Raw genomic sequence first — 11,731 nt, 5'->3', positions numbered from 1 at the left:
AAATGTGTTTTTTAAGCATGTAATATACAATTCATTATTGTGTCATGCATCCTATGATTGTGAGATACTCTTTATTACTCATTGTTATATCGGGCAACATTTCACTCCTGCATACATCTGGTTTTATGTAGTTCCTAGCAATGGAAAAAAACCATAGCACATGCTTTGTGGCATCTCTTTGCAGTTGAGTTTCCTTTGCTTGCTTTTTAGAGAGTACTTAGCATTTGCTTGGAACTTGGTATTTTTGAAGCAAGTCTTTATTTACAAGTGATGACATTAAAGATGAATAACACAAAGAGAATCAGTTCAGCAATATAATTTTGAAGTCAATCAAAAAACTCATAGTAATTAATAGATACTTCATTTTAATCTCTTGCAACAGATGCATGTGCTTCTCTTGGCAGTTTACTGCTTTCAGGCACTAATTTGACACCATATGGGTGTCAGATTTCTGATCTCAACAACTGCTTAATTAATTGATGTCTTTATCTTTGAATGGGTTGTGTCGGCTCAGATGAAAAACCTAAGCATGCATAAAATTGTAAATAGAGAGAGCTTTCCGTAGAGACTAATGCAGCATAACACCAAAAATTGAGATATGTTATGTTTATGATTGATTTCACTTGGATATCCTGTTGCCGTAAGTGTGAGAAAGAGAGAGGAGCCAAAAACCGAAGACAGTGCTGGGAAGCAAAACACATAAAGTATTGCTAACCCCCAAAATCATGAACCACTCTCCCTAATAAAAACAACTAAACAAACCCAAAACCCAGAGATGGTCCTGAAAGCGGTATGCTGTAGAAACAGATAACCAGAAACTTCAGATTTTAACATTTTCTCTAGTCCGTTCCAACAAATGGAGCTTAGCCTGGCATTTGGGGAAACTTAAAATGTGTGTGATTTGACATTGGATGCTCCAAGACTGTTGCCACAGCTGTCACGGTCCACTGCAGTTCTGCTCACTCCATCTCTGGAAGTGGAAAAGATGCAGACAAAAGGTTGACAAAGATGATGAGAGTTATGGAATCAGCAGAAGAATTATAACTCTTCAGCTGGTAAAAGAGATGACTGATACAGCAAATCTGCCATATTGACTGATATAAGGAAGGTGAACAGGCGCCACTGGTGAATAAGCACCATATATTCATTATTTTTTACCATGCAAGAGGGTACACTAATTGAAATTTTGAGGTATGGTGTTTAAAAAAAAAGAAGTAATTTTTTTCACTCAAAGCATAATTAACTCACTGTCACAGGATGTTGTGGAAGCCAAGAGATATAAATGGATTCAAAATAGGAATACAGAATCTTACAAAGAATAGGTCCATTGATGAACATCAAAAACAATAGCCCAGATGCAACCTCTGGCTCAAAAATTCTCTGAACTCTTGATTGCTGGCAGTTATGTGGCCTTGCCCAAGAAAGGGTCATTTGAGTTTGCCTGCTTTCTTCTGTTCTTTGCTTAGCCAACCTCAGCTGGCTAGTGTTAAAGAAAGATTACTGAGCTACGTGGATTTGGTTTGGCCCATCGTGGTCTTTCCATTTTAAAAAAAGGAGTTAATAAAAAAGTGGAGTTTTGCAAAAGTTCCACGTATCCCACCTCTGTCAGTAGTGTCCTGTTTCTGCTGTAATCACAAAAGGACAAAGAAAAACATAAGGGTCTGGGGTGGGGAGGAGAACATTGGTGGGAAAAAGACTGTCATTTTACACAAATCCTGCACAGTCACAACAAAGAAATATGAATTCCATCAGGAGAACCAGAAGAACTATGCCTAGGACGCTGATCAGGAATTGTCACAAAAGCTTTTGAAAATGTTGCATTTGAAAAACAAATCTTCCTAAATAAATAAATAAATAAATAAATATGTTGTTTCTTGTAACTGTAAAAATAAAAAGATTATGCTATTTCTTGCAGCTGTAACAGAAAGGGAATTCCCTGTCTCTGTGAGGAACACTGAGATTTCTTCTGAGTCAGGCATGTTTCTTATACCACAGTCTGAGGACAGTAAAATGTAACTTTTGCTTTCAAGTATGGTTTTAGTTCCAGTTTGAAAGTTTTCTGGATTCAGAGTCTGAGTTCTTGGCTAAAGTCTACCGAAAATTTCAAGCCAATACCCAGTATTGCCTTCCCTCCCACCCTGCTCAGGAATGTCCATCTCTGCTCGTCTATTGTACCGCTGTCCCATGGACCCACAGGCTGCACTGCAGCCATGATTAGGTAATTGCAAATAACATCTTGAGTTAGCAGTCGTATCCTGCTGACTATAAACTTGATCTTGCTCTTTGCCAACAGCTCACTCCCACAGAGGACAGAGATGACTGGAAGCATCCTACAAAGTTTGTTTGGCTACCGCCGTTTCTCCATCGGACGGAATTCGTGAGCTTTCAGAGACGTCCCGTTGCCAGAGGATGAGCCTTGCCTGAGGTAATCCACTGTGGTGCTAGTGTGTGATGCTGCTGGGAGGACGCACAATGCCCCCAGTGTATCCTGAAGTTCAGGTTGGGAGTGACACGGCTGCGGCAGAACAGCATGGACATCGTCAGCTCACATCCGTGGGCAGAGAGAGAAAAGGAACGGCGTCACCCTGCATCTGTAGTTTTCAGCTTCTCTTTTCCTGGAGGTATGATGTGGAAGCATGGAAGACCATTCTGAGTAACTCAAATGTAACTTGCCTTATAAAGTGTCACCAGAACCCTGTGTGGGTCAAGTGGGTATGCTAGATCAACTATTCAGGCTCCTTAGTATGACCTCCCTTATGAGTTACTGCTTTAGAAAATATTGGCTTAACTTTATGCTCAAACAATCAGGTGATCTTTACCACATAAGGAGTAGTACAAAAAATGAAAATGAAAATTTATTTGGGGTTGCACGAAAAAGAAAAAGGAACATCCAAATTAAACACCAATTACCATCAAGTGCTGAGTTACTCCAAATGATGCATGACTAACACTTGGTGAAGTCTGAACTCTTCAGGTTTGTGGTTTCATCTGTATTAGCTATCAGTAATGCAAAAAAAAGCAGAAGTGTTTTCTTAAAAGTATGACTTTCTTACTGACACTTGTCAGTGAGAACTGAATTCTAGCTGGCACAAGTCATGAATCATAATTATTGGAAAGCACTAGAAATACGCTTGTCCCTTCTTCTACTCTTTCTCCTGGAAGAATGCTTCCTTTATGGTTCTCATCAAGTTAAATGGCAGTAACTGGTCAGGTGTATGCTACTGGCAGTTGTCATGCAAGCTGTGACTGGAAATCTAAAAATGCACCACCAAAACCTAATAGTGAAACTGCGGGCTCAGACAACTGATGAAGCAGAAAGGGTAGGTGTGAGTTTCTAGAACAGGCTGCCTGCTGACATCAATCCATTTCCTGCTCACCTTACATGAGTGGCCTGACTGAGATCAGCTAAATCAATCGTGTAAGCAAAACAGCTTTTAGACCTCTTGCTTCTCTGCAGACATCTCCTAAAGCAAAAGAAGCTGGCTAGTGATTTCATGTACAAAGGTGTTTTCTACCACCCCTTATAGCATCTTACTCCTCTTTTCAGAAGTCAGTTCTTTCCCCTTTGTTTAGCTTTCCCCTTCTGCTCTCTCTTTCATCCCTCCGTCTGGTGAGTACCAGTGAAACAGTGATTTCTGGCCCCCAAATTAAGCAATGTGCTAAAAATGGGTGCTTATACACAGTGTAAGCAACTAAATATGATACAAATACTTAAAGGTGAAAAGCAGAATTCAGAACACCCAAAGTAGACATATATTGCAATGACTGCACAGGAAATGTTAGTACACAGCACCAGCAAACACAGATGACTGATCACATTTGGCCTTTTGCTTGGACTTGTTCCAGATATCCAGCCACACACATTTTGCTCAGTATCTCAGCATGGGATCTTAAAAAGGTGCTGCAGAAATTGCAAAACTGGTGTCCAGTCTGATGCAATCTTGTCTAATCATTTTCCCACAGCCGTACATTGCAGTTCATGTTTCCTGAGTCCCACGATCACGTCTCTCCTTCCCTTCCCCTTTTATCTCCATCTTTCTCCCCCTCGCTTCCTTTTCGTAGTCCACTAACTCTTCTGCACTATTCCCCCATCCTCCTGTTCTCCCAGACGCATATTCATCAGCTGCTGTAAATCACCATTGGTGCATTGATGTCAATGGGAGCGATGTCAGCTAAAAACCTGGCTGACAACACTTGTTTGAAATGCAGATATTCAGTCTTGCACTCCTGCCTCCCCTCACTTTGCCTCTGCGCTGGATATTGGTGCCTGGCACAGCCCCTCCTTGCCGCCTCATCCCATTAAAGCGTGAACCATTCACAGGGCTCTCTCTGATGCCAAGAGTTATGGCGCTGGGGCAACAAGGACCTGAAGAATAACTTGGTGTTGCTGTAACACTGGTACTAAGAAATAACAGCGGCTCAGGCTGCTGTTCTGCAGTGGCAGAGCGGCTACGTCAGGGACTTTGAGCCCTCACCGCTACTCAGCAGGATGCCCAAGGTCTCAATATTTCTGCTCGTCTTCCTATAATTTTCGAAGTCCCTAGCAGCCCTTTTACGCATGCGCATCAAACACTGATCGCATGCTGGCGGTCTCGTCGTGTTAAGAAAACAATGGCTTAGGTCCAAGCTACAGTGTTTTTCTTTCTGTGGGATGATCAAAGGGCTATAAACAAAGGCACGGAGAAGGTCTCCCAAACAAGTTTCTGCAGTGATTGCACCGAGGTTGCAGACAATGGGCAAAGTACAGTAAAGTCAGTGAAAGTGAAAAAGGACTGGTAGGGAAAACGACGTTTTCAGAGGCTCAGAGAACCCAGTCAGCTGATGAAAAGGTGATTTAGTTATGTGTAACTGGCCCCCTCGGATTTCTGATTAACTCAGTGACAGGCCTCATCAAGAGAGTTCGGGGTAGCTGGTTTCATTTTGATTTTTTTATCTCTTTTACCTTATGACACTATTGTTCCAGCCCGCGGCCCCAGAGAGAACCCACTCGCTCCCCCCTGAACCAGTGTAAGAAGAATGGTGGATCCAAGGGTGTTGGAAAAGCCTGCGGCATTGTTTTGCTGTCATGCAAACCTGGCTACATTATCATTATTATCATAGACTGACATCTTTCATTGCCTTTTCTGTTTTCCAAGACAAAAGAGCCAGCTGAGACTGGAACAAAGGAGAATACAGGGAAAAGGAGAGAATATGTCAAGCAAGAATAGTTTGGAAAGGGCCAAAAGTGGAAAAGGAAGTCTAATTCTAGCCTCATCCAGGGGAAAAAAGTTTTTTGAGAAATGTAAACAAATCAGGAAATCCTGGCACTTACTCCAGTTCCGATTTGGCGAAACACACCAGCCCTTTCCCTGTGTGTGAGCTGCTGTTTGTGAATGAAATCCAGATTAGGTTATTCATTGAGCCCTGCCAGTCCCACAGTTTCCAGGTTTCCTTTTGCCTATGGCATAGCTTAAACCTTAAAATAATAATAATAAAAAAACATATGCATGTTATTAACTCTCCATATTCAAATGGAAATACAATGCTATCATAAATCTCTTTTTTTTTTCTAATGTAAATTCCTTTCTCCAGCATGAAGCTGCAGGAAAGCCATTGTATCTGCGCAATCTAAACTTGAAAGGGAATTTTTGTTAAACTAGTTATGATAGGGGAAACATGTTTTTCACTGAGTTGAAAGATTAAAGTTGGTCATAAAAAGGGGTGGAGGGACTGGGGGAGGATTATTGGTTGCTCAACTAATGATTAGATACAGGACTTCAAGGACAAATTAAGGAGCACAAAAAGAAAGATTTCTGAAGATAAGTGAAACCAGTTCCAATAATATCAAATAAAAGATGCCTTGTTTATCACGGATTTTAATCTCCCCCCGTTCTATTCAACCCCTATTAGTCTAATTAGACAAAGAGAGTGTAAACCCCAAAAGAGACAACCAACCTTTTGTAGACCTTGAAGTCTGCCCAACGTATCTGTCTTCCAACTTGCCCTTCTTTTGCCTGTCTCCCAGCGCGGGTAATTTCCCTCTCTCTTGTGATTCCAGATTAAATGGCTTCTTTGTAACATTTTTTTCTCCCCCTGATTTTAGTTTTGATTCCTTACAGAAATACAACACCGGTTGCCAAAATTCCCTTTTTCCTGATTGAAAACGGTTTCTGGCTCATTAACGCTGTCTGTTTAGGGCAGGGAGGGGGAGTAGGAAGAGGAGAGGGGATTGAATGCTGCTGCTCTTACCCCGGGCAGGGTTTGTGTGTGCTGTAGTACGGGGACTGTTGGGGGATAAACTGAAGGATAGGTCAGAATCCATAAAAATAAAGTACCTAGGAGAGGTGGAATTCGTCGTGTAGCTCTAAATGGCCAAACCAAAGAAGTGTACCTTGTCCATGGAGAAATGCGAAAAAGTTTTGCAAATACCAACTGGGCAGCAATGACGAGCTCTCATTAAAAGTCTGTCTGCACGGTGAATTGCAAGGACTCAAGGAAAAGATCCCGATCTACCCCAACCGATTTGGGCCTTACGGGTGGCTTTGACTCAGGACTGAGGAAGCCAGGAGCAATTTCAGCCCCGCTCTGAGGTGGGCGCACGTGTAATGATGCAACTGAGATGTGGCCTCTGTGCCTTGCACGCTCTCAGTCAAATCCTTGTGAAATAAAAACATTGGAAAAACTACTTGAATTGCTGAAGAGCTGGAGCTGTTCTTGTTTCCCGCAGGAGCCTTGCTTGTGCGTTTACTTCTCTGTGTGTGTTCATGTGGGAGCATGTGCACTGCTTGAGAGAGAAAAGACGGAGAAGGTAGCATTTGCACAATCGTCTTTACTGCATAAAAATGGTTGCATCTTCTACCTGCACGTAATCAATGGCCGTGAGCCATCCTGAGCTAAAGTCACAGTGAAAGCAGGGTGTTTTCATTTTACTGTGATATTACCATAGCGTCATGAGCCTCTTTTCCTTAAGGAAGCTGGACCTTATTGTGATTTATGTGGTGGTAAAACTAAAGTGACACTGTTTGGTTTTGGATTCTTTTTTTTTCAGGTAGATGTATTTTTTTTAGTCGTAGAAGCTAGAGCACCGTTTTTAAAAGTGACATGGCCTAAAATGCAATTCTGCAAAGAAAAACTTTTCTAGCAGGTTGTTTTCAAATGCTTACACTTTCTTACCACAAATATTTCTGTGGCCAGAAACTGGAAAATGTTGCTACCCATCCAGATTTCCCTAAATTAAAAAAAAAAAAAAAAAAAAGAAAGAAAGAAAATGCTGTAAAATAGTTGGTGTTTTTACATTCTCCATCATTTTAAAACCTGTTCCATTTCTTCATTTAAAGACTGACTAGAGTCCACAGCACAGCACGAATGGGGGTTAACAGCTGCTGCGTTGGACACAGTCCTCCAGTCTGCATAAAATTGGTCCTTTCCGTATGGTTTGTCACCCACCTGGACCCACAAAGGCTGCAACTGAATGCCTGCTCTTCTTCCCTCTCTGAAGGGCGCTGCTTTTGGGGAGCGGGAGGTGGGAAGGGGCAGGGGAAGGTGGGCTGAGGCCGTGGAGGGCTCATTACACACCAGCATGCCGCAGCCCGGAGTTCCCAGCTCCTGCTTCCCAGCCATGCAAGCCAGGGGGACTGTCAGACAGAGAAAGGAGAGCTTACTTAGGGCCATCATTTTGGGGACCTTCCCTGTAGGACTACTACTGCCTTTCAGTATAGGTAGGATCCCGACTCCTTTCACATCGGTAGAGAGCTTTCCATCGCCTGCAGAGGCAGTAGCAGTGAGTCAACTATTGTGAACATGGCACTGTAACTGCATTTCTGCATCCAAAAGAGACATTTGTAAAACCTGAAAAATAGATATAAAATATACATTAATTTTTTTGGTTGAACTTTACTGCTCTCAGGGCTATAAAAAAACAATTTTTTTTTTTTTTTTTAATGCCAGGGCACAGTTAATGACAAATAAAATAATCTGGACATAAATGAAGTTACAGACCCATGTCTGACTGCCTTCTGTTGCTCTGGAAAAAAAAAAAATTAAAATCCAGCACATATGTATGAGCACTCAGAGGAGTGCTTGCAAAAGCCGTAGATGGTACATCTCTGTTACCCTGTCAAGGGAAAACTGCAGCAGCGCTATTAATTTCAGGCTGTTTCTGTAGCCTGCATAGTGCTGTATTCTCCAGTGCGGAAAAGAAGGGAAACAGGTGCTCCATCTCCTCAGCATCTGGTTTGGATGACCACAATTCTCCAAACACCTGCACTTTGCAGTCCCGCCAAGCCTTGCCTGCTATTGTATTAGGCAGGACTGGCTGCCTATAGCAATAAAAGACATTGTTTATCAGTTGTACCAGAGGAACATGGGTTGTGAGGAGGGGACAGAACAAACAAACCTGGAAAAAAAAAAAAATCTAATAAGAAAGAAAATCTGTTCTGTAGCTTGAATGCTTTTGACCATGAAAGGCCATTTATTTTCGCAGAGACTGGAAAAGGGAGGGAGACCAGCCGTGTGGCAGGTTTTCCTGTCTGAACAGACAGTTGGCACTTGTGCTAAGAGGGTGATAGTTTTTTTAGTATCAGGTATCAGGTTTTAGGACTTGAAGAAGAACTGTAGTTTCACATTTTAATACAGAATTGTTTTTACAGACTGTGCCGAGTTTTATCTCTGTAGCTCTGACTATAAACATGATGATTCACATCTTACTAAGAATGGATTTAGGGCTATTTAGGATTAAAACTGAAACTTTGCCCAGAACCTTAGATACTGCAGTTTATTCTATTTTAGGTTTCCTCTTCAGGGCTGGCAAAGCCATGTCCTTGAATGTGAAACAGCTGATACATTCAGAAAACCAAGTCAGGGCAACACATTTTAGAAGATGCCGTAATGTGAGCTGTCCTAGTGAAGTCAATGGTATCACTTACATCCTTAAAATCACGCACAGATTTTAGGACCTTTTTAAGATGACAAATTATTTGATACTAAAACAAAGGATTGCAGATGGTCTACCTAGATCCTGTCCTGCAACCTGCAATAGTCTTATTTTCTGCCCTTGTGAAAGCTGCTTAATTTAGGGGCAGTTTACTTTTCCTTACCTGCAAAACCGGGCCGGTAACGGTTAGCTACCTCCTGCCTTCGCTTTTTTTGTGGAGGCGCACAGAGCCTTTGAGCTCCTCAAAGGAAAGCCTTTGCAGAAGCGGTAGGCCCTTCTGCCATCGCAGGAGATGCGGTACCGGGAATTCGTTGCTACGGACGGACGGACGGGGGGGGGGTGTGCCCGGTGGGGGTGAGCGCGGCTCCGGCGCCGGGGCGCGCCCTCCCCGGGACTGAGCCACCCGCGGCCGGGCACCGGGGCCGGGCTCGTCCCTTTGCCGTGAGCCCCAACTAGCGACAGAGCGGCGGAACTGTAGCAGAGAGGCAGGGCTTGGGCGGCTGAAGCGAACACCGCTATCCTCGGGCAAAGTCCTCTGTGGGGAGGAAAAAGCTTGCTCCCCCCCCCCCCCCCCCCCGACCTGGGGGCTATTCCACTGGCCTTTAAAATACCTGTGACATTGGACTTCCATGCCAAGGAAGATGAATATCTTGTCTCTCAGCTTTTTGAAAAATGAATCAGGAGGAGGGGGAGGGAAGGGAGTTCAACTTCACAATGATGGGTTTGCTGAGAAAAAGCTGTCCTCTGACTGGCATGAGGAGAAACTCGCTGGCAGGAAATACTTTTGTGGAGTGGTGGACATGACGATATAAACAGGTAAAGAAAATCTGACAGTGCTTATGCAAAAAGTAGAGCCATTAAGTACTCAGCTCGAGAACATAAAGGGACACCTGCAAGACAACATATGGAGCACTGGATTTTGTTAGATAACAGCTTTTTTCTTTTTGTCTGCAATAATCCATCTAACTTCCCAGTTTACTACATCTCACACATAAATGCCAGTGTTTAAGATCCACAGCTACCCGCTCAGATGAATGACGGCATAAGACATAAAGCTAAAATAGGCTAAAACATAGAATGGAAAAATGAGAATAGATGGGAACTATCGTTATACTTGTCAAAGGGTTGATGTATAGCACATACGTGCACCCACTGCTGCACTCCATGGACATGGTTAAAGAAATTAACTCATGCTCAGACAACTTCGGTGTTGCTACACTAGTGAAATTACACGAGAAAGAAAGTACTTGCAGTTCCTTGGGACTTTTTTTTTCTGTCTAACAGATGCATCTTCTCAGATTCACTCTGTTTTACAGTAACCACTATGACTAATTGCATATTTGGATAAAGAATGAGGAATCTTATTTCCAGCATATGAAGCATGGTGATTAGCCATCGCCAAATTCAGTCCCAATCCTGGATTAAGTTATGCTCTTGTTAGCCCCTATGTACAAATTATGAAATTTAAGGCTAAGAAGATATATATCCATGTATAGAGACAGAGAGAAAGAAAGATATGAGAAGATGTACATTTAACAGGTAGGAGCTCACATTTTAAGCTCAGCAGTTTGCAAAATGCTCCTGATAATAAAGTTGTGACTAGATGCTGGTAAATCTACAGCATCGTTTTTCAAATTGGTCAAATGATGCAGTTGCACTCAAAAAAGTTGTTAAACCAACTTCTGATCCCTAGGGATTGAGTACACCGACTATTTCTTGTGCAGCCAGGAAAATCCAGTTCTTAGCAATGACCACTTATTCCTGGTAATGATTAAATAGGTTCCACAAGATCATTTGAAAAGTGGTTTGTTTAAATACCATTTATTTGAAGGCCATTAAGTCTCTGGAGTTCAAGGGTAGCAAGAGAGATAATGTCAAGGTAATGATATCACATCTCTATTTTATGACACAAACTGCACCATAGATCATACTTTGTACATGATTTAGGTGTGGAGAAAAGCTATTCTATTAATCTATCTTATCCTTCACCTTCTATCAAGACAGTTCATATTAAGAAGGGAGGTTGGGAGGATAAGGAAGTTAGGACATTAGGCATAAGCAGTCTCTTTGTCAAAGGCTACAGTCACTGTACTGCAAAATCTTTTCTGCAGAGTGCACTTTCTTGTCGCAGTGCCATTGTGTCACACACCCTTGATTCACTGTCTCCTAAAAAAACAGCTTTGTGTATTTGCTTAAAACCAATCACCTGCTGCCTGGCAATATGTGGATGCTGTTTCAAGGCTCCCTCCAGAGAAGCTGTTCTTAGAGGTACCACAACTTGTTTGTTTCGTAAAAGGCAGAACGGGTGGAAGCCCGGCCCCACAGAAATGGGTGGCAGAGCTCCAGTTGAATGAATTGAGGCCAGGATTTTTTTCCCATAATGTTCCCATAAAGCAAATTAAAAAAAAAAATATGTGAAAGTAGGACATGGCAGAGCTCTCCATGATCATAAATTTGCACCATATCCTGCCATTCATACACAGGCACCAGTGCCTTTGAAATCACTGAGTCAATGGGAGACTTGCCTGACAAAGAATTACAGGATTACATCCTCAAATTGTTGAAGTTTCATGTGCGTAACTGAACAGAATTTCCTTTGAATTGAAGACAAAAACCCTTGTAAGGTTAAAAAGTGAATCTGAATTTTGTATTTTCCCGAGTCTGTAGTTCTTGCCTTGGGTCTCATTTTCGGAAACACAGACTTGGATGTGACCCAAAACCTTTTCAGCACCTCATCATTATTAACTCAGTGTTTCTGTGTGAATGTAAATTTTCCAGTCCTCGCTGACTAGACAGGCAGACAAAGCTAAATCAGTCAGG

The 11,731-nt window shown here is 42.3% G+C and overlaps 1 long non-coding RNA gene across 1 annotated transcript; it reads right to left on the bottom strand.

Annotated features, from left to right (window-relative positions):
• Positions 1–369: 369 nt before the first annotated feature.
• LOC142601264 (uncharacterized) lies at positions 370–9,193 on the bottom strand. The gene is made up of 4 exons (XR_012834867.1): positions 9,075–9,193; positions 7,426–7,613; positions 7,143–7,207; positions 370–970 (listed from the first exon to the last, which is right to left on the bottom strand). It is a non-coding gene; the product is annotated as an uncharacterized LOC142601264 (long non-coding RNA).
• Between the last annotated feature and the right edge of the window lie 2,538 nt (positions 9,194–11,731).

The sequence above is a fragment of the Balearica regulorum genome, chromosome 3 (assembly GCF_011004875.1).
Source record: "Balearica regulorum gibbericeps isolate bBalReg1 chromosome 3, bBalReg1.pri, whole genome shotgun sequence".
NCBI lineage: Eukaryota > Metazoa > Chordata > Aves > Gruiformes > Gruidae > Balearica > Balearica regulorum.
This window is presented reverse-complemented; position numbering and strand designations above follow the sequence as displayed.